Here is a 22,716-nt window from a genome sequence, read left to right as displayed (position 1 = left end):
TTTGGTGAGACGGAGTCAATCTCTGTGGCCCATGCTGGAGTGCAGTAGTGTGATGTCAGCTCACTGCGACCTCTGCCTCCCAGGTTCAAGCAATTCTCCTGCCTCAGCCTCCAGAGTAGCTGGGATTACAGGCACCGGCACCACGCCCAGCTAATTTTTGTATTTTTAGTAGAGATGGGGTTTCACCATGTTGGCCAGGCTGGTCTAGAACTCTTGACCTCAAATGATCCACCCGCCTTGGCCTCCCAAAGTGCTGGCATTACAGGCGTGAACCACCGTGTCTGCCAAAATTTTTTTTTTTAAGAGACAGGGTCCCGCCATGTTGCCAGTGTTGGAGTGCCTTGGCTATTCACAGACACGGTAATTGCACACTGCAGCCTCTAACTCCTGGCCTTAAGGGATCCTCTCTCATCAGCCTCCTGAGTAACTGGGATTACAGGCATGTGCCACTGCTCCCAGCTTATTCTGTTTCCTCTTTTTTTCCTTCGTAATTACTTTCTGTAAGATTTGAGTGTGATCTTTTCTGTTGCTCATTTTTAGATTAAGTTAAACTTTTTGAACTGTAGATGGGAAGGCATTGGTGAGAATACTTCTGGCGTCACAGCTCTAGAGCTGCTGCTTCTGTTATTTTTGTTAGTGCTTACAAGTATAGTCTGTAAATTATATCTGAGTAAAGCTGTTTTTAAAACAAGGTCTACTTTCTGAGCTCTAGCTGTGTCTTTCCTCACTTTTCTCTGTATTTTTTTTCCCTTTGATCCTGTTATTCTTGGCATCCTTAGTTTAGATCCTCTGTCCAGCAGTTTCTCCTCAGTATGGGGCTTTGTCCCAGAAAGTGAGCATTGGCTGTTAGTTTAGAAAGTTTATATAGGGCCCAGCTTGCTCCAGTCCCCGCAGACCTTAACTCTGGCTCCTCACAATCACCCTCAAGTATATAAAAATCCTCCCAGGTTCAGCTGCTGTTGTCAACAATTTGTTTGAGAATACGCCTTCCAGGTAGCTTTTCATTAAGCTTTCAAGATGGCAGACCTGAAACACTAGGTCCCTGAATCGCCTGTTCTTAGGACTAGCAAATTCCCCCACGTAGATACAAGAATTTATCCTTCCGGCCGGGCGCGGTGGCTCAAGCCAGTAATCCCAGCACTTTGGGAGGCCGAGACAGGCGGATCACGAGGTCAGGAGATCGAGACCATCCTGGCTAACACGGTGAAACCCTGTCTCTACTAAAAAATACAAAAAACTAGCCAGGCAAGGTGGCGGGCGCCTGTAGTCCCAGCTACTCGGGAGGCTGAGGCAGGAGAATGGCGTAAACCCGGGAGGCGGAGCTTGCAGTGAGCTGAGATCCGGCCATTGCACCCCAGCCTGGGCCACAGAGCAAGACTCCGTCTCAAAAAAAAAAAAAAAAAAGAATTTATCCTTCCCTGCTCATGTTTTCTTTTTTTGTTTTTTTTTTTTGAGAAGGAGTTTTGCTCTTGTTGCCCAGACTAGAGTGCAATGGCAGGATCTTGGCTCACCACAACCTCTGCCTCCTGGGTTCAAGTGATTCTCCTGCCTCAGTCTTCCAAGTAGCTGGGATGACAGGCATGCACCACCACCATGCCCAACTAATTTTTTTTTGTATTTTTAGTAAAGACAGGGTTTCTCCATGTTCGTCAGGCTGGTCTCGAACTCTTAACCTCAGGTGATCCACCCTCCCACAGTGCTGGGATTACGGGCGTGACCCACTGCGCCCGGCCTCTGCTCATGTTTTAGAAATCATGAGACCATTTTGTCACTTATTTGTTACATGTGTTGTCTGTGGATTTTTAGTTTTGTTATCGTAGTTGATATTTGTTATGTGGGAACTAGAGACTCAAAGTTACTGTTTTCCCCAGTGACATTTTAATAATTGTATAGCATTAGCTTTGATGTTTAAATGTCCAGTATAGGCCAGGCATGCCTATAATTCTAGCATTTTGGGAGGCTGATGTGGGAGGATCACTTGAGGCAGCATAATGAGACACCGTCTCTATAAAAAGTTAAAAATTAGCCAGGGCCGGCTGCAATGACTCACACCTGTAATCCTAGCATTTTGGGAGGCCAAGGCAGGTGAATTGCCTGAGCTCAGGAGTTCAAGACCACCCTGTGCAACGTGGTGAAACCTGGTGTCCACTAAAATACAAAAAATTAGCCAGGTGTGGTGGTGCACACCTGTACTCCCAGCTATTTGGGAGGCTGAGGCACAAGAATCACTTGAACCTGGGAGATGGAGGTTGCGGTGAGCCAAGATGGCGCCATTGTACTCCATCCTGGGCAACAGAGCAAGACTCTGTCTCCAAAAAAAAAAAAAAATAGCCAGGTGTGGTGGCATGTTCCTGTATTCCTGTCTACTTGGGAGGCTGAGGCAAGAGGATTGCTCGAGCCCAGAAGTTAGAGGTTGCAGTGAGCTATGAACATGACACTGCATTCCAGCCTGGGTGCAAAGTGAGACCCTGCCTCTTTTTTTTTTTTTTTTTTTTTTTTTGAGACAGTTTCACTGTCGCCCAGGCTGTAGTGCAGTGGCGCCTTCTCTGCTCACTGCAAGCTCCGCCTCCCAGGTTCACGCCATTCTCCTGCCTCAGCTTCCTGTGTAGCTGGGACTACAGGCGCCCACCACCACGCCCAGGTGATTTTTTGTATTTTTAGTAGAGACGGGGTTTCACCGTGTTAGCCAGGATGGTCTCGATCTCCTGACCTCGTGATCTGCCCGCCTCAGCCTCCCAAAGGGCTGGGATTACAGGTGTGAGCCACCGCTCCCAGCGAACCTATCTCTTAAAAAAATAAAGGCTGAGGGCGGTGGCTCACGCCTGTAATCCCAGCACTTTGAGAGGCCGAGGCGGGCAGATCACGAGGTCAGGAGATCAAGACCATCCTGGCTAACACGGTGAAACCCCGTCTGTACTAAAAAATACAAAAATTAGCCAGGCGTGGTGGTGGGCACCTGTAGTCCCAGCTACCTGGGAGGCTGAGGCAGGAGAATGGCGTGAACCCGGGAGGCGGAGGTTGCAGTAAGCCAAGATCGTGCCACTGAACTCCCGCCTGGGAGACAGAGCAAGACTCCGTCTCAAAAAAAATAAATAAAATAAAATAAAATAAAGTTCTCTATAAACAGATAGATGCTAAATAGTGAAAGAGCGGTAGAGATAATTGATTTACCTTTCTTTTTGTTGCTTTAAAACATTCAGTAGCAGTTGTCTTGCAGAAGCTATTTTTTAATCTTGGAAGAAATTGCCTTGCTACAAAGGCTAGGGGAGAATTCCCCTTTCAGTGGACAATAATCAGGCTGGGGGCGGTGGCTCATGCCTGTAATCCTAGCACTCTGGGAGGCCGAGGCGGGCGGATCACCAGCTCAGGAGATCGAGAGCATCCTGGCTAATACAGTGAAACCCCGTCTGTACCAAAAAATACAAAACATTAGCCAGGCATAGTGGCGGGCATCTGTAGTCCCAGGTACTCAGGAGGCTGAGGCAAGAGAATGGTGTGAACCTGGGAGGCAGAGCTTGCAGTGATCAAAGATCACTCCACTGCACTCCAGCCTACCTGGGCAACAAAGCAAGACTCTGTCTCAAAAATAATAATAATAATAATAATAATAATAGTAATCTGTTTCCGTGATTTGGAGAATGGAATTCTCCGTTCTGCTGGGTGACTGCTATTTAGGTAGAAAGTACTAGTAGTATCTCATTATGAGTTATATGGTTTTTTATGGATTAACCAGAGAACCTGAATAGTTTCTTTTTTTAATTTTTAAATTGTCATTTACTTGTAAAAAGTCAAGTTTTACTTGGCTTCCCCCGGAAACAAATGCCTTCTAAATTCTAAAAAGCTGGTTTTGGTGGTGCACCTGTAATCCCAGCTACTCAGGAGGTTGCAGCCAGAGGATCGATTAAGCCACAGGCAACACAGCAAGAACCCCCTCTCTCAATGAATGAATGAATGAATCATTAAACAGTCTCTGTCTCTCACAAAGAGAGAAACACACACAAACACACACACACACACACACACGTTTGGAAAAAAAATATTCAAAAGTTGGAGACTGAAAACCATCACTGATACCATGAATGTAGTATGTTCCTCTTAGGACAAATGATCAAGTAAAAAAAAAAACCCTGTGTTCTTTTTTTTTTGAGACAGGATCTTACTCTGTCACCCAGGCTGAAGTGCAATAGTGTGATTACGGCTCACTGCAGCCTCAATCTCCCAGGCTCAAGTTGTTCTCCCACCTCAGCCTCCCAACCAGCTTGGGACTACAGGCACGCGCCACCACACCTGGCTAATTTTTTATTTTTTGTAGAGATAGGATCTCCTTGTGTTACCGAGGCTGGTCTCAAACTCTTTGCCTCAAGCAGTCCTCCCACCTCAGCCTCCCAAAGTGCTGGGATTACAGGCATGAGAAAAAATCCTGTGTTGCAATTGAAAAATTCACTATGAAAAACAGTCCAACTTATTTAAAGTGTATTTGTTTATAACTTTTTTCCAAAAATTAGATATTTCTTCTCTGGAAATATTTTTCTTAACTTGCGTTATATGATAACCACGCAAATTTATTTTCTTATTTGGCTAACCTTTCCCAGTTTCTGCTGAGGTCTTTTTGTATTCTTGTCTGTACTTTAAATATTAGTATTCCTTACAGATCTGATTCTTACTCTACATATTTTTCATGGAGGAAAAAAATAGTGATTAATAGCACAAACTTGGGAGTCAGATTGGGGTTTAAATCTCAGTTGTGCTACTTACTAGCATAATTTTGTACCTATGTACATATGCACACAATACTTACATATATATATTGTCTTGCTTTTAAGAAGTGGTATTTCAAGTACCTGCTTTTGGTGAAGAAAAAGTAAATTAAAAAAAAAAAAGTATTAGCCAGGTGTGGTGGCCCATGCCTGTTATCCCAGCACTTTGGGAGGCCAGGGCAGAAAGATCGCTTGAGCCCAGGAATTTGAGACTAGCGTGGGCATTTCATTTATATAGTAGATATATTTTTAAAGGGAGTCTTAGGCATGAATTAAACATTTTAAAATGTATTATGGAAATTGTATTAATTAAGCTTCCTATTTAAAGGGATACTTTTGAGCCGGCCGCCATGGTTCATGCCTGTAATTCTAGCTACTTAGGAGGCTGAGGTGGGAGGATCTCTTAGCCCAGTATTTTGAGGTTGTAATGAGCTATGATTTTGCCATTGCACTGTAGTTTGGGCAACAGAGCAAGATCCCATCTCTTAAATATAAATGAATAATAAAAGGATGTTTCCTGTCTTGGGAAGCCAAGACAGGAAAATTTATTGAGGCCAGGCATTCAAAAGCAGCCTGGGAAGCATAGCGAGAATCTGTCTCTACAACAAATTAAAAAATTGCCTAGGTGTGGTGGGACACACCTGTGGTCCAAGCTACTGAGGAGGCTGAGGTGGGAAGCATTTCTTGCGTCCGGGAGGTCAAGGCTACAGTGAGCAATGATCATGCCACTGCACTCCACCCTGGGCGACAGAGTGAGACCGTGTCTCCAAAATAAATAAAATTAAAAAGGTGGTATTAAAAATCACTTTTTTTTTTTTTTACCATTTTAAGATTTAGATGAGTGTCCCCAGCGTTGGCGTTGGCGTCGGCGTCGTCGTCCTGGTGCCGGTCTCCGTCCGGTCGCCTTGGTCTCCGGCCCTCCCCAGGCGCTCCGGCACCCTTGCCGACCCCGCCGCCCGCAGCCCTGGCGCTCCCTGCGGGCCCTGCTGAGGCCGCTTGCGGCCCTGTGTCAGCGCGCGCACCAGGAGCCGGTGGGCGCCGACTGCGGCCACCGCTTCTGTTGGGCGTGCGTGGTACGCTTCTGGGCTGAGGAGGATGGGCCCTTCGCGTGCCCAGAGTGCGCCGACGACTGCTGGCAGCGCGCCGTGGAGCCCGGCCGGCTCCCGCTCAGCCGCCGCCTTCTGGCGCTAGAGGAGGCGGCCGCGGCGCCCGCGCGCGATGCCGGGCCAGTGAGGCCGAGCTGCAGCCGCGCTGAGGCCGGCCCGCTCTGTGCCGCCTGCCGCGTGGCTGTGGGCCCCTAGCCACCCGAGTGGGAGCCGCGCTGGAGGAAGGTGCTGCGTGGCAAGGAGAACAAGGGGTCTGTGGAAATCATGAGAAAGGACTTGAATGACGCCTGGGATCTGCATGGCCAGGCGGAGTCAGCAGCTGTAGTGTGGAAGGGACAGGTGATGGACCGTAGGAAGAAGGCACTGACCAACAAGAAGAAGCTGAGGGCCTTCTTTGTGGAGGAGGAGGAGCACTTCCTGCAGGAGGCTGAGAAGCCCCTCCTCCTTCTCACTCAGGTCACTGCTCAGGTCACTGCTGCAGGCGGTGTCGGAGCTGGAGACGAAGCACCGGAACCTGGGCCTCAGCATGCTGCTGCAGTGATGGCGCCAACCCACGGCAGTCCCAGAGCTGGAGGCAGGAGGATGGATCCTCATCTCCCTAGGAAGTGTCAGCATGTGGCTGTCAGGGAAGTGTGGAAGGCACCCGGCCTTGGGTCCATCTATATAGTTGTGTGTTTCAACAGTGTGCCTTTATCCTTCACCCTGAGGTGTGAGTGTTTTGGGGGCTGCAAACACCTCCTGGTAAAGGCTGGACCTGAGGACCCTTCCGACCTGTGCCCGACCCTTCCTGAAGTCCTGGCCACAGCCCATCCTCCATGAGTCCCGGCAGCTCTGGGCCATGCCCTTCCTTGGTCACCCATCCGCCCCTCACCTTGTCATCCAGGGACCCAGACCCTGCACCTTCCATGCGGGCCCACAGATCCTTGGCAGGTACCTGAGGTGCACCATTGAGTGTCGAATTTGGGGTTAGCATCCAGAAAGAAGAACGCACATGAGGCTCTGTGAAGGCTGGAACTCAGGTCTTCAGGGAAGAGAGAAAGGAAGACGATTGCACCTTGATGCCTCCTAGGAGGCGGCCCTCCTCTTGAGGTGGGCGTTATCAGTGTCGCTCTGCCTTATCAGTGTCGCTCTGTCAACCTCCCTCTTTCTGGCCCCCACCCTGCTTCTGTGTCTCCCAGGAGCCCTCCCTGTGCTCTACCTGCCTCCGCAGAAGGAACTCTTTCTCCGTTTCCCTGGGTGAGGGGGCTGGCAGGTGCCTAACCCTATTTAGCCTTTCCAGGTCCTCCATGGTGTCTCATCTTGCTGTTCTCTCTGGCTCTTTCTCTCTTCCCATTTCCTTTAGTAGTTGAATTTTGCAAAGCTCGTAGCAGTAGCTCAGTTGCCTGCAGCATCCTTGTGTGTAGATAAATTAGTCGACAGAAACTCAGCACCGGGGACAGGATTGCAAAGTCGGGGACATAGATGCAGGCAGATGTTGAGATTTGGGTATAGCTGGGCTTGTGAGCAGTGCCTGTTTCCAGATGAAGCCTTTCAGCCCTTCCGAGTCCCCGGCCTTTGGTGCGATGTCTGTGAGTTTGACCTCCCCAGCGTGTGGGCTGGCTCAATGCTGAATAAAGTGGGTTTGTGTCAAAAAAAAAAAAAAAAAAGATTTAGATGGGCCAGGCACAATGGCTTATGTCTGTAATCCCAGCACTTTGGGAGGCCAAGGCAGGAAGATCACTTGAGCTCAGGAGTTTAAAACAAGCCCGGGCAACATAGTGAGACTTTGTCTCTATTTTACTTAAAAAAAAATTGTTTAATTTCTTTTCTCAAAGCAAGGAGTCAATTAGTATGGGAATATAGAAGTATAGATATGTATAGATAGATCTAATCACTCCTATGGCTCCAGTCATTGAGTATATCCTAATGATACCCAAATCTTTTTCTCACTGGGATCTGCCTCAAGAATACTAGACGTACTGGCTACAGACACACCAACGTTTATGTTCCTAAACTTAAATTAATTAACTTTCTACACTCCTATACCCACTCTGTCTCCAGCATTCCCTAGGGCTAAATAATACATCTACTCATTGCTTAAACCAGAAATTTATGTATCACTCTTAAATTTATTCCTTACCCTTGGCCATCCAGCCAACTACATAGTATTTTTGGATTCTGTCTCCTATAGTTTAAAGTTTTTCCATTTCTTTCTTTCTTTTTTTTTTTTTTTTTGAGATGAGTCTTGTTTTTCGCCAGGCTGGAGTGCAGTGGCGCGATCTCAGCTCATTGCAACCTCCGCCTCCCAGGTTCAAGCGATTTTCCTGCCTAGCCTCCCAAATAGCTGGTATTACAGGCGTGTGCCACCACACCCCGCTCATTTTTGTATTGTTAGTGGAGATGGGATTTCACCATGTTGGCCAGGCTGGTCTGGAACTCCGGCCTCAAGCAGTCCACCCACCTCAGCCTTCCGAAGTACTGGGATTACAGGTGTGAGCCACTGTGCCCAGTGGTTCTTTCCTTTCTTTCTCCCTCCCTCCCTCCCTCTCTCCCTCCCTCTCTCCCTCCCTCCCTCCCTCTCTCCCTCCCTCTCTCCCTCCCTCTTTCCCTCCTTCCCTTCCTTCCTGTTTCCCTCTTGTCAGCCAGGCTGGAGTGCAGTTGTGTGATCTCAGCTCATTGCAACCCCCGGGTTCAAGCGATTCTCCTGCCTCAGCCTCCTGAGTAACTGGGACTACAGGTGCACACCACCACACCCAGTTAATTTTTGTTTTTTTTAGTAGAGACAAGGTTTCACCATTTTGGCCAGGATGGTCTAAATCCCTTGACCTCATGATCTGCCCACCTTGCCCTCCCAAAGTGCTGGGATTACAGGTGTGAGCCACTGCGCCCGGCCTTTTTTTTTTTTTTTTTTTTTTTTTTTTTTTGAGATGGAGTCTCAGCTCTGCCGCCCAGGCTAGAGGTGTAGTGTCACGATCTCCGCTCACTGCAAGCTCCACCTCCCGGGTTCACGCCATTCTTCTGCCTCAGCTTCCCCAGTAGCTGGGACTAGGCGCCTGCCACCATCCTCGGCTAATTTTTTGTGGTTTTTTAGTAGAGACGGGGTTTCACCATGTTAGCCAAGATGGTCTTGATCTCCTGACCTCATGATCTACCCGCCTCAGCCTCCCAAAGTGCTGGGATTACAGGTGTGAGCCACTACATCTGGCCCTTTTTTTTTTTTTTTTTGAGATGAAGTCTCACTGTGTCACCCAGGCTGGAGTGCAGTGGTGTGATCTCGACTCACTGAAACCCCTGTCCTCCACTCCCGGGTTCAAGTGGTTCTCCTGCCTCAGCCTCCCAAGTAGCTGGGATTACAGGTGTGCACCACCACGCCCAGCTAATTTTTGTATTTTTAGTGGAGACAGGGTTTCGCCATGTTGGCCAGGCTGGTTTGGAACTCCTGACCTCAAGTGATCCGCCCACCTGAGCCTCCTAAAGTACTGGGATTACAGGTGTGAGCCACTGTGCCCAGCCTGGTCCATTTCTTTCTTTCGTTCGTTCGTTCGTTCGTTCTTTTTTTTTTTTTTTGAAATGAAGTTTTGCTCTTGTCACCCAGGCTGGAGTATAATGATGTGATCCTGGCTCACTGCAACCTCTTCCTCCTGGGTTCAAGTGATTCTCCTCCCTCAGCCTCCTGAGTAGCTGGGATTACAAGCGCCCACCACCATGCCCAGCTAATTTTTGTATTTTTAGTAGAGACGGGGTTTCACCACATTGGCCAGGCTGGTCTCAAACTGCTGACCTCAGGTGATCCACCCACCTTGTCCTCCAAAGTGCTGGGATTACAGGCGTGAACCACCATGCCCAGCCTCCATTTATTTCTTATACCAGTTGCAGAAGCTAAAAATCTGAGAATCATGTATATCTCTTTCCTTTATACATCGTTTCTACTACCTTGAATATGTCCTTGCAGTTAGGTTCTTGAATTCAGTTATGGTCTAGTCCCTACTTACCTTTCCAGCCTCATCTTATACTTCCCTCTCATTTTTTCATTTTGTGCACACTCCATGCATGCCATGCTCTTTTTGGGGGGCAGGGGAGAGACAGGATCTCACTTTGTTCCCCAGCCTGGAGTACAGAGGCACAATGGCTTGTTGGAACCTCAACTGCTTGGGACCAAGTGATCCTCCCACCTCAGCCTCCTAAGTAGCTGGGACGACACGTGTGTGCCCCTACACCTGGCTAACTTTTAATTTTTTATAGAGATGGTATATCCTTACGTAGCCTAGGCTGGTCTTGAACTCTTTGGTTCCAGCAGTCCCTGCCTTGGCCTTCCAAAGTGCTGGGATTACAGGCATGAGCCACCATGCTGGTCAGCTCTTGAATTTGTAGTCTACCTTTCCTAGCAACTCCTACTCATCCTTCAGATCTCAGTCCAAAGCATCACTTTTTAGGGAATCCTTTCTTGCCCCAAGCTAGGTCAAGTTGTCCTTTTATAAAGCCTCATTGCCTCTTAGACCCGTGCATCATCCATTACATTCATTGTCTAAATTTATTTGCGTGCCTAATCATTTGATTAATGTCCATCTTTCTGACCAGGGTATAAAGACTATGAGGACAGAAGCAGTCTTATTTTTGTTCACCTTTTTATCCCTAGTGCCCAACATGTTGTAGGTCATTATATATTTGTGGAGTAATAGGTGGTCATTGCCACCATCTTAGTGAGGCCATTGATACCTTTTTATTTCCTTTTTTAGAAACAGGGTCTTGCTCTGTCACCCAGGCTGGTGGGTGGGTGACAGAGCATTAGAAAAAAATTATATATAGAGAGAAAGAGAGAGAGACGGAATCTTGCTCTGTCGCCCAGGCTGGAGTGCAGTGGCACTATCTCGGCTCACTGCAACCTCCACCTCCCAGGTTTCAGTGATTCTCTTGACTCAGCTTCCCGAGTAGCTGGGATTACAGGCACCCGCCACCACACCCGGCTACTTTTTTAGTAGAGATGGGGTCTCACCATGTTGGTCTTGAACTCCTGACCTCAAGTGATTCTCCCACCTCAGCCCCCAAAGCACTGGGATTACAGGCATGAGTCAGTGCACCTGACTAATTTGCATTTCTTCCATGCACTGTTAACTGCATACTCAATATCCAGTACCTTTTGTGCTAATGGAACCTTGATTTTGTTAGTCGGTTTAGCCTTGGGTGAGATATTCATGTTTGCAACTTCCCTGGCAGCCTGGGGTGCCGTGTGACATAGTTCTAACCAATGAGCTGTAACCAAATGTGTTGGAGCTTCTGGGAAGTCTTTTGCTTTCCTCAATAGTTAGGAAAATAAAGCTAATGATCCATGTCCTTTTTCCTTTCTTCGTGCTTTGACTGTACATGTGATACCTGGAGTTAGGGCAGCCTTTCTGCCATCATCAGATGACAAGCATGAGAGAATGGTCAAGGTAAATGACCCTATTTTAGCCACAGTAACTCTCCTACTTGCCGCTGAAAGTACTCCTAAATGACGTACCCAGGGGGCTGAACATCAGTTTGCTGTATGATAGTCCTTGGTTTGTCTGTCTGGCTCCTCTCTATAGGGGGAGCTCCTTGAGACAAGGAACCACCTGACAATTACTCCCACTTCTGTGTTGCAGAATGGATACAGAGTGAGTGCTCATGACCTTAGTCTGGTTTCTATTGCTTATGAGAGAATACCTGAAACTGAAACTAAATATACCTAATTTATAAAGAAAAGGAATTTATTTCTTTCAATTAGGAAGTCCAAGGTTAAGAGGCCACATCTGATGAGGACCTTCTTGCTGGTGGGGACTCTGCAGAGTTCTGAGGGCAATGCAGGGCATCACATGGTGGGGAAGCTGAGCATGCTCACATGCTAGCTCAGGTCTCTCTTCCTCTTCTTATAAAACCGCCAGTTCTGGCCGGGCTCAGTGGCTCACCCCTGTCATCCCAACACTTTGGGAGGCTGAGGTGGGTGGATCACTTGAGGTCAGGAGTTCAACACCAACCTGGCCAACATGGAGAAACCCTGTCTCTACTAAAAATACAAAAATTAGCTGGGCTTGATGCATGCTTGTAATCCCAGCCACCTGGGAGGCTGAGGCACGAGAATTGTGGAGGTTGCAGTGACCCAAGATTGTGCCACCCCACTCCAGCCTGGGTAACAGAACAAGGCTGTCTCAAAAAAAAAAAAAAAAAAAAAAAAAAGCTAGTTTTCCAGGATGAATCCATGAATCCATTCATTCATGGGAATAGAGCCTTCATGATCCAATCACCTCTTAAAGGCCCCACCTCTCAGTACCATCACATTGGGGATTAAGTGTCAACATGAACTTTGGAGGGAACCATATTCAAACTATAGCACTCATTAAGTCTGTTTTGAAGGAATGAGTGATATGATTTTATTCCGTATGCAAGCTGTTTTTCCACTGGAGAGTCCAGGATGAATCTTCACTTTTCTAGGGTAAGTGGCTCTTCGTAGTCATTTCTTGAACCAATATTCTCAAACTTTATGGTCTTTTTACTCCTTTATTAGGACCAGAAATTCTCACTCTCTAAGGCTGTGCCTCATTCTTTTTCACATTATGACCCAACTGGTACATGATACTATTTGTTGTAAAACACAGCATTGTAAATGGACAGAGCCTGCTTGCTGCAGAGGTAACACTTGGGAAGTCTAGCGCCCCAAATTTTACCTGCTCATCTCTGGGCCAAGGGCATAATATTTCTGCATAGCTAAAAGCCCAATGGCCACACTAGTCCAGAAGCTCTCCTCTGCTCTGCAGAGAGTTGAAAGTTCATCTACTGGGCCGGGCACGGTGGCTCAAGCCTGTAATCCCAGCACTTTGGGAGGCCGAGGCGGGTGAGGTCAGGAGATCGAGACCATCCTGACTAACATGGTGAAACCCCGTCTCTACTAAAAATACAAAAAACTAGCCGGGCGTGGTGGCGGGCGCCTGTAGTCCCAGCTACTCGGAGGCTGAGGCAGGAGAATGGCGTAAACCCGGGAGGCGGAGCTTGCAGTGAGCCGAGATCGCGCCACTGCACTCCAGCCTGGGTGACACAGCGAGACTCCGTCTCAAAAAAAAAAAAAAAAAAAAAAAAAAAAAAGTTCATCTACTTCTCAGTGAAGAATATCATGAGTTCCTTACCTGGAGGAGCACAGGCCGGGCTCTCGTTCCTGTCCTCCCTGTCGTTCCTGACTCTCTGTAACCTTGGTGGACCCCTGTAACTGTCTGATTCTAGGCTTCCTCTTCTGCACAAGAGTGATGCTGCCTCATGAGCTTGTAGGGACCCTCACATGCTGAACTTTTTACTTAAAAAAAAATCACATGACTATATGAGTATATTCTTAATGCAAAAAACCAAAACACGGAAAAGCAAAAGTCCAAGTTGCTGTTCTCCAAACTTCCTTACCACCCCCCGCCCCAGCCCCTACCTGCCTAATTCCTTCCCTTCCCTTTCTGGGTATCCATATAGACAGTTTCCTTCGCATTTACTTACAGACATAGACTTATATAACAAATAGTTTTGTTTTTGGTGTTTCCCTCTAACATTTTGTCCAGAAAAACAGAAAAGTTGAAAGAATTACAGAATGAGCATCCTTATAACCACCTAGGTTTTAGAGTAAACACTTTGCTGTACTGCGTTATCACACACCTCCTCATTTACCCACGCTTCCTTTCCTCCATCCGTCCTCTTACACTTTCACTTCAGCATACAGTGAGTTGCACCAATCTAGAGTCAACATTGTGTACGGGTTTTTTTGTTTTGTTTTTGTTGTTTGAGATAGGGTCTTGCTCTGTCTTCCAGGCTGGAGTGCAGTGACATGCATGATCTTGGCTCACTGCAACCCCTGCCTTCCGGGCTCACGTTATCCTCCTGCTTCAGCCTTCTTTTTTTTTTTTTTTTTTGAGACGGAGTCTCACTCTGTCGCCCAGGCTGGAGTGCAGTGGCCAAATCTCAGCTCACTGCAAGCTCCGCCTCCTGGGTTCACGCCATTCTCCTGCCTCAGCCTCCCGAGTAGCTGGGACTACAGGTGCCCGCCACCTCGCCCGGCTAGTTTTTTGTATTTTTTAGTAGAGAGGGGGTTTCACCGGGTTAGCCAGGATGGTCTCGATCTCCTGACCTCGTGATCCGCCCATCTCGGCCTCCCAAAGTGCTGGGATTACAGGCTTGAGCCACCGCGCCCGGCCCTGCTTCAGCCTGCCTTCTAAGTAGCTAGGACCACAGGCGCACACCACCACGCTCAGCTAATTTTTGTATTTTTTGTAGAGATGGGGTTTTGCCATGTTGCGCAGGCTGGTCTTGAACTCCTGAACTCAAATCTGTCTGCCCACCCAGGCCTCCCACAGTGCTGGGATTACAGGTGTGAGCCATTGGACCCGGCCTATTTCTTTACTTTAAAACGTCAGAAGATAACTTATCTCAAATAAAAAATTACTAAAATTAAGAATTTCTAATTGGCTGTTTCTTTTTGTTTTTAATTCGTGGTAAGAATATTTAACATGGGATCTACCCGCTTCACAAATTAAGTGTACAATGCAGTATTATGAACTCTAGGCATGATGTTGTGCAGCAGATTTCTAGAACACATTCATCTTGCACAGCTGAAACTTTCAACCCATTGAAGAGCAACTCCCCACTTCCTCCTCCCCTCAGCCCCTGGAAACCACCATTGTACTCTCTGCTTCTGTGAGTTTGACTATTTTAATTAATTAATTTTTTTAGACAGAGTCTCACTTCGTCGCCCAGGCTGAAATGCAATGGCGTGATCTCGGCTCACTGCAACCTCCGCCTCCCGGTTCAAGCGATTCCCCTGCCTCAGCCTCCAGAGTAGCTGGGATTACAGGTGCCTGCCGCGATGCCTGGCTAATTTTTACAATATTTTTAGTAGACACAGGATTTCACCATGTTGGCCAGGCTGGTTTTGAACTTCTGACATCAAGTGATCTGCCCGCCTCGGCCTCCCAAAGTGCTGGGGTTACAGGTGTGAGCCACCACGCCCAACTGGTTTCTTTTTTTCCTTTTTTTTTTTTTTTGTGAGGGAGTCTCACTTTGTCCCCCAGGCTGGACTGCAGTGGCATTATCTCGGCTCACTGCAAACTCCACCTCCCAGGTTCAAGCGATTCTCCTGCCTCGCCTCCTGAATAGCTGAGATTACAGGCATCTGCCACCATGCCCAGCTAATTTTTGTATTTTTCGTAGTGAGAGACTTGAGTTTCACTGTGTTGGCCAGGCTGATCTCAAACTTCTGACCTTGAGTGATCCGCCCGCCTCTGCCTCCCGAAGTGCTGGGATTAGAGGCATGAGCCATTGTGTTTCTTTCTGGGTAGATGGTGATATCATCTTAAAATTATGACAATTTTTCTCATCTTCCAATCCTTACATGTTTTCTTTCTTTTTCTTTCCTTGGGGCATTGACCAGGACAATGCAGTTCTATGTTAAACCATAGGAGATTACTGAGTATTTTTGTGTTAATTAATCCTGACCTTAAAGGATTAATTAATTAAGGATCTTTGCAATTTTCTTTATCAAGTAAAATTTTGATGTAAGGTTTTGGTATGTGAAATTTACTAGTTGAAAAAGTTTCTTCCAGTCTTAATTAGCTAAGAGGGAAAAAATCATAAGTAGGCTTTGAATCTTATCAAATTTCTGAATAGACTGAGATAATTATGTGATTTTTTTTTCTTTTTAATGTGGTAGCTCATGTTAATAGGTTTTTCAATGTTGAAAAATTCTTCACAGGATTTTGGGAGTCTGAAGCAGGAGGATCGCTTGAGCTCAGGAGTTCAGTATCAGCCTGGGCAACATAGTGAGACCTCATCCCTATTGAAAAAAAGAAAAAATATATGTGTATATATACATATACACACACAAATATATACATATATAGATATAAATATACACATGTATATATATACACATAATATAAAAAAAATTATTACATTCCTAAGCTAAGTTTTACTTGATTTTATATACAGTTGGCCCCTTGTATCCTGGGGCTTTACATCTGTGGTTTCAACCAACCGTGGATCAAAAATATTTGAAAAACAAAAGCAATAACAAATAACAAGAAAAAATAATACAAATAAAAAATCAATACAACAACTTTTTTTTTGAAACAGTCTTGCTTTGTTGCCTAGGTTTGAGTGCAGTGGCACCATCATAGCTCACTGCAGCCACAACCTCCTGAGCTCAAGTGATCCTCCCACTTCAGCCTCCTGAGCAACTGGGACCAGAACGCCTGGGCTCAAGTGATCCTCCTGCCTCAGCCTCCCAAAGTGTTGGGATTACAGGAGTGAACCACCGTGCTCGGCCCCAACAACTATGTACACAGCATTTACATTGTATTAAGTAGTAGTGTAAGTAATTTAGAGGTGATTTAAATTATACAGAGGATGTGCATAGGTTATACACAAATACAGATGCTCCTTGACTTATGATGGGGTTACAACCAAATACATCCATCATATAGATTGACAATATGGTGAGTTGAATTTACAATGGGTTTATCCAGATGTAACCCCATTGTAAGATGAGAAGCGTTCTGAATGCCCATTGCTTTCACACCATTGGCAAGTCAAAAATTCTCAATTGAAGCCATCATAAATTGGGGACTGACTGTACAGTGCTATTTTATATAAGGGACTTGAGCATTGTGGATTTTGGGGGGAGGGTCCTGGAACTAATCCCTTGTGGATATGGAGGGACTGCTGTATATATACATCTACAGGGCAAGATAGTTTATTTTTTAAAATTATACCATGTTGATTGTGATGACTGGCATATAGATTATGATGATTTTTCTCTGATTTTGTATACTGAGGTGTTTTGATAAGACCAAGAATGTTAGAGAAATAAAGATCCTAAATACAAAATGATAAATTAATATATATACTATTTGATTCTGTTAGCTATATTTTGTTTTATATGTGATCCTAAGTAAAAAAATAGTTTTATAATTTTATTTTTGTTAACCTTATCTAACTTGAGAATTAAAAATTTTAGTTTCTTAAAATGAACTGGATAATTTTTATACTTTTTAATTTTCTTTTTCTTTTTCTTTTTTTTTTTTTTTTTTTGAGATGGAGTCTCCCTCTGACGCCCAGGCTGGAGTGCGGTGGCTCGATGTCTGCTCACTGCAAGCTCCCCCTCCCAGGTTCACACCGTTCTCCTGCCTCAGCCTCCCTAGTAGCTGGGACTACAGGCGCCTGCCACCACGCCCAGCCAATTCTTTTGTATTTTTAGTAGAGACGGGGCTTCACTGTGTTAGGATGGTCTGGATCTCCTGACCTCAAGATCCGCCTGCCTCGGCCTCCCGAAGTGCTGGGATTATAGGCGTGAGCCACTGCACCCGGCCTACTTTTTAAATTTTCTTGTGCAGCACACTGTCCAGTAGAAATGTAATACAAGAACACATGTGACTTAATGTTTGTAGTAGCCACTTAAAAAAGTAAAAAATATGCGAAATACATTTTAATAATATATCTAATTCAATATGTCCAAAGTAGTGTCATTTCAACATGTTATCAACATAAACATGAATGAAATATTTCACCTTCTGTTTTTGCACTAAGTTTTTGAAATCTGATATTTTATATTGATAGCACTTCTTAATTCAGATACGAAATTTTCATAAGAAATACGTGATTTGTATTTAAGTTTCATAAAATTTACAATTCAAAAACTAGATTCACATACGCGAATCGTTTCAAACATACTTAAAAGTTTTCCAGGAGGACCTCTCAGCCCAGCGCCTCGCCCCCGTGAAGTCAGCCCTGACTGCAGCCTGCGAAGCACCCGCCGGTTGTCCCAGGGGAGGGCGCTTCAGACGAAAACGCAGAGCCCCCCAGGAGGCGCGGGAAGCAAGAGGAGGGCGAGGGGGCCCAGGAAGGCAATGGCGGTGAGGCGAGACGAGGAGGGGCGAGTGAGGACGGGGGGCGCAGGTGGGCGAGCGCCGGGCTGTCTGCAGCCAGAGTGTCGCCCCTCCTGAAGGCCCTGGGCAGGTGAAATGAGGACCAGCGCTGACAAAGGGTAGGATGCAGAAGACTCCTCAGGAGTGACTTTGGAGCTGAGATCACCCTCGGGAAGCTCGGATTCTCATCCGTGTCCACAGACACGGCGGCCTCAGACTTAAAGAGTCCGGGGAAAAGGCAGCGGCTGTGAGCATCACAGTGAGAAAACCAGGCTCCTGCGACCCCCAGGCCTTAAGCCCCGACCCCAGGGCATTTGGGAGCAGGTCTGCGTCAGGGCCCAGCACACTCTGTAAGGGAGCTCTGCCTTTCTGGGGTCCTCCAGCTGAAGAAGGATGTGATTTGCACGAAACCCACCCTGTAGACCTCGAAATCAGCAGGAAGCCCCAGGAACTTGGGGGTGGGGGGAACTTTGATGTGGCTCCCGCGCACCCACCGGGCACCGCGTGAATTGCCAGGCGCACGACAATTGAGTGGACGCTGGGTTCGCTGAGCCCCCCAGAGGCTCCTCGCCATGGGTCACCTGTGCCACCTTGGACCACCCAGAGAAACCCTTTCCCCCGCCAGGTGAGCCGCAGGCCAGGCGCCAGGCCTGAGTGTGCCCCGGGCGGGGATTTCTCTGTGAACAGCCCATCATGCCGTAGTATCAATGTTATCTCAGCTGCATGTTCTGAAGAAACACAAATTTCATGCACAAGCGTGAATTTTGCGTGTTTTAAATTGTAAATGGGACTCCAAGGAAGTTGAAACTTGAAGCAGCCTGGAAGCAAACTTAATTGCGCCATCCCCCACCATCCTCCAGGGTAAACTGAGGAGCATAGTTAATTGGTTTTGTCAGATGGGCTTGTCAGATGGGCTGTTCTGGATGTAACCACCTAATTCCTGGAACCCATTGAGAGTCAGCTTCCTTTATGGGCATCTGACAAGATGTGCTCAGAGTCAAACACCTTGAGGATCTTTATGGAAACAACTTTTGGCTTTTTATTAAGATGTCATTCAGTGCTCTGAACAGTCGAAGACATTGAATTGAGCTGTTAGGTGGATGGGTTTGATGTAGTTATACAGTGTGCAATTGGTACTTGTCAATAGCGTAATGATATTGCAAAAATAAAGAAAACCGTCTTTAAAAAAGAAAAACAGCCGGGCACAATGGCTCACACCTGTAATCCCAGCACTTTGGGAGGCCAAGGTGGGCGGATCACGAGGTCAGGAGTTCGAGACCAGCCTGGCCAGCATGGTGAAACCCCGTTTCTGCTAAAAATACAAAAATTAGCCGGGCATGGTGGCCTGCACCCAGGCAGGCTGTTCTGGGAGAGGAAGTTTGGCTGTCTAATGCAGTGTGGCCATTTGGCTATGACATCACACTGCACAGTTTAATGACTGAAATCAGACCTCTTCTTGTTATTGGAGATGACTGGAGGATTTTTTTTTTCCCCTGAAAGTAAGTAGGTGAGCCATGAAGATCCCAGATTTCATTCAGGGACTCGGAACCAGCAGCAAGGAGCAGGCTGCGTGGAGAAAACAGAGGTGGCTCTGAAGTACCCCACGAGTCCAGCTTGTTCAAAGTAAAAGTGGCAATGGCTTTGGGATCACAAAAACAGCCCTTTAACATCAAAGTCAATTAGTAGAAACCCCTAAATATCATGTGGCAAAAAAAGATTTGAAATTTACTTAAATATTCAGTTTATTTTCTCAGATGGGACTCAATTTTTTTTTTTTTTTCCTGAGACAGAGTCTCACCCTGTTGCCCCAGCTAGAGTGCAGTGGAGCCATCTCGGCTCACTGCAACCTCTGCCTCCCTGTTCAAGCAATTTTCCTGTTTCAGCCTCTTGAGTAGCTGGGACTACAGGCGGGAGACACCACGCCCAGCTATTTTTTGTGTTTTTAGTAGAAATGGGGTTTCACCATGTCGACCAGGCTAGTCTCAAACTCCTGACCTCGTGATCTCAAGTGAAGTGAGGCCTGCCTCGGCCTCCCGAAGTGCTGGGATCAAAGGCGGGAGCCACTGCATCCCACTGGGACTCAATTTTTAACACATACTTTTAACACTAACTTTTGTGCTATAAAATTAAATTATTAATTCTGTAAAAAAAAAAACCTGTGTGTACTTTAATAAGTAAAACTAAGTTGGTTATAATGTGACAAAAATACAAGCAATAATAATAGAAAAATTATCCAATAGGAACCGTGCAAAGAATTTTATATTATAACTCATGTCCCCTTTCCTGCAATGTTATTAACTTCTATCCCTATTTTCTACATCAAGGAAATTAAGTTTGGAGACACTGAGTGACTGACTTAAGTCACAGATCTGGTAGGTGGAGAGAATTTCTCACTCCAGGGACCACACTCTACAAAATAAACTTGTACATTCTTGTACAAATATTTGTTACCATTGTTAACCATTTGTTTAACCAAGTTTAACCATTTGTTAAACTTGTACAAATATTTGTTACCATTGAAGTAGGTAGGCAAACTGTTACTAGCATCAGATTATGGCAGGAATAAGAAGAAAGGGTGGTGGGCTGGTCTTGCTTCTGCGGTTTAATGGGGATCCCTGCACTGAGATGTCTGGCTAAGTGGTCATTGTAACAAATGGCAGAGATCATGAAAACATCAGGGAGCAGGTGGTGGCCGTTCCAGTTTCTGATCTCAGGAAGAGGGAAGAGCTGCAGATGTCTTTACTGTGAATGAGGGAGAGAAACGCTAAAGCGCAGAAATGCTCAGAACCAAAGAGCTGGATCACTCACGCTTCTGGAAAAGACATTAGCATCTTCTCATTGCTCATCTACTGTGCCTGGCACAGCCTTCTTTTCTTTTTTTTTTTTTTTTTTTTGAGATGGAGTCTTGCTCAGTTGCCCAGGCTGGAGTGCGGTGGCGCGATCTCGGCTCACTGCAAGCTCCGCCTCCCAGGTTCTCGCCATTCTCCTGCCTCAGCCTCCCAAGTAGCTGGGACTACAGGTGCCCGCCACTACACCCGGCTAGTGTTTTGTATTTTTAGTAGAGACGGGGTTTCACCGTGTTAGCCAGGATGGTCTCGATCTCCTGACCTCGTGATCCGCCCGTCTCGGCCTCCCAAAGTGCTGGGATTACAGGCGTGAGCCACCGCGCCCGGCCGTCACAGCCTTATTTTCCAGCTTTCTGAATGTGAGTTCCATCCATATCGTTTGCATAGCTGTGGTACTGGGCTGTAGAGAGCTTGGGATGTGTGTCCATGAGGAAATGGGCTGTTCTGGTTATTATAAAATGGCCAAGGGAGGGCACCATGGCACACCTCTGAGTAACCCAGGACACTCCTGTTTGGGGAATGCAAACCATCCATATGGCAGGGGCAAATTATAAAGATTGATCCTGTTACAAGAATGGTTTCAAATCTGACCAACCTCATGGCATACATTGGGGAAGCAATTGTGAAACCCCTTGATTGTCTGAATCTGGACATGCTGTACTGTGCCAGTGGTTTGAGTGTGACAGAAAATGTAGCTGTGTCTACTGGGAAAGACTGGGGAAATTTCTTCCTGTGGAGTTCTTTATAAAGCAAAAGTGCATGAAACTGTCAGTAATATTGTCATCTATAAAGGGAAATTACTCTTAGAGGCTAATATTGCACGATGACTACTTTTTTTTTTTTGCCTATTTGGAAAAGATCTTTATCTCTTGGGGTATTAAGAAGTCAACATATAATTGCCACCCTATACACTGTGTTCTGGAGTGCCTAATTTATTGAAGTGTGAAACCTGTTTTAAATAAAAATCTGTTTCAAAACCAAGGCCAGACATGGTGGCTCATGCCTATAATCCCACACTCTGGGAGGCTGAGGTGGAAGGATCTCTTGAGGCCAGGAGTTCAAGACTAACCTGGGCAACACAATCTCCACCAAAAAAAAAAAATTTAGCAATTCGTCAGACCTGGTGGCACATACCTGTTGGTCCCAGCTACTTGGGAGACTGAGGCAGGAGGATCGTTTGAGCCCAAGAGGTCAAGGCTACAATGAGCTGTGACGCACCACTGCACTCCAGCCTGGGTATGAGGCCCTGTCTCCAAAAAAAAAGAAGTCTGGAAACATTGACAGTATTTTTGTAATAGATTGAACCCACTTGTTTAGTTCTTCTGGGGTAAAGGCATAAGTTTACACCCTGGAAGTTGGACACATAAATTATCTGCAGCAATATATGGTGGACGCAGGTGCAGCGGATGATGGGAACGTTGCTTTAATGCACACTGTGCATTGCAGTTTTGCACAACCTAGTGAGGGACAGCACATTAAACATGTCATAACAATAAACTATTATGGACAGTTGTCTGTTTTCAGACATTGTGGCTACCCCAAACAACTTTAAGTCAAAAGACATGATCATTTAGTTTAACCCTGTTTTAAAAGTCAGTTTAAAAAGGGTACACTACTCTGTAATGCATTTTCTGTATGGAAATCTTTCCTAGTTGGTCCATTGTTCGATGATTAAACATCTGTTGCACTGTAAAAAGAATACAAGCCAATAGTGTACTAGAGGATACTCACTATTTCATCATTTTGTGATTCAATGACATTAAAGGGAGTAAAGTAGAAAATATAATAGGTATAAGTGTGTAATTGTAAGGAATAGAAGGGAAGTTCTTCTTGGAACAAATTGGCTTCAAGGGCCCTCGTGCTGACTTTGCTCCTTTTGAAGAAAGGAGTGTGATGCTTTCACCCTGAGGGATAATCTAAGAGACTCCACTAGTGACATATGCTTAACAGATGATATTAAAGCAGACTTTAACAAGCCAAAGACAATGTGTTACTTATGAGCAGCAAGAAATATACAGTCTCACCAAAGTGCACCCTTCAGAAAGTGCTGGGCATGTAAGTAGTGAGGCCTTTCATTATTCTAATACACATGTTGAATAAATGGACACTTTCTTCAACCCAGATA

At 46.1% G+C, this 22,716-nt stretch overlaps 1 protein-coding gene and 1 pseudogene across 3 annotated transcripts in view; both read left to right on the top strand.

Annotated features, from left to right (window-relative positions):
• DDX50 (DExD-box helicase 50) overlaps positions 1-22,716 on the top strand; it is a 155,231-nt gene that overhangs the window by 22,653 nt on the left and 109,862 nt on the right. The gene's annotated exons all lie outside the window — the stretch shown is intronic.
• On the top strand, positions 5,108-7,509 carry LOC112631699 (annotated as a pseudogene). Its single transcript, XR_003121180.1, has 2 exons — positions 5,108-5,120; positions 5,609-7,509. The product of XR_003121180.1 is annotated as an E3 ubiquitin-protein ligase RNF187 pseudogene (transcript).

Source organism: Theropithecus gelada, chromosome 9 (genome assembly GCF_003255815.1).
Source record: "Theropithecus gelada isolate Dixy chromosome 9, Tgel_1.0, whole genome shotgun sequence".
Lineage (NCBI taxonomy): Eukaryota > Metazoa > Chordata > Mammalia > Primates > Cercopithecidae > Theropithecus > Theropithecus gelada.
This window is presented reverse-complemented; position numbering and strand designations above follow the sequence as displayed.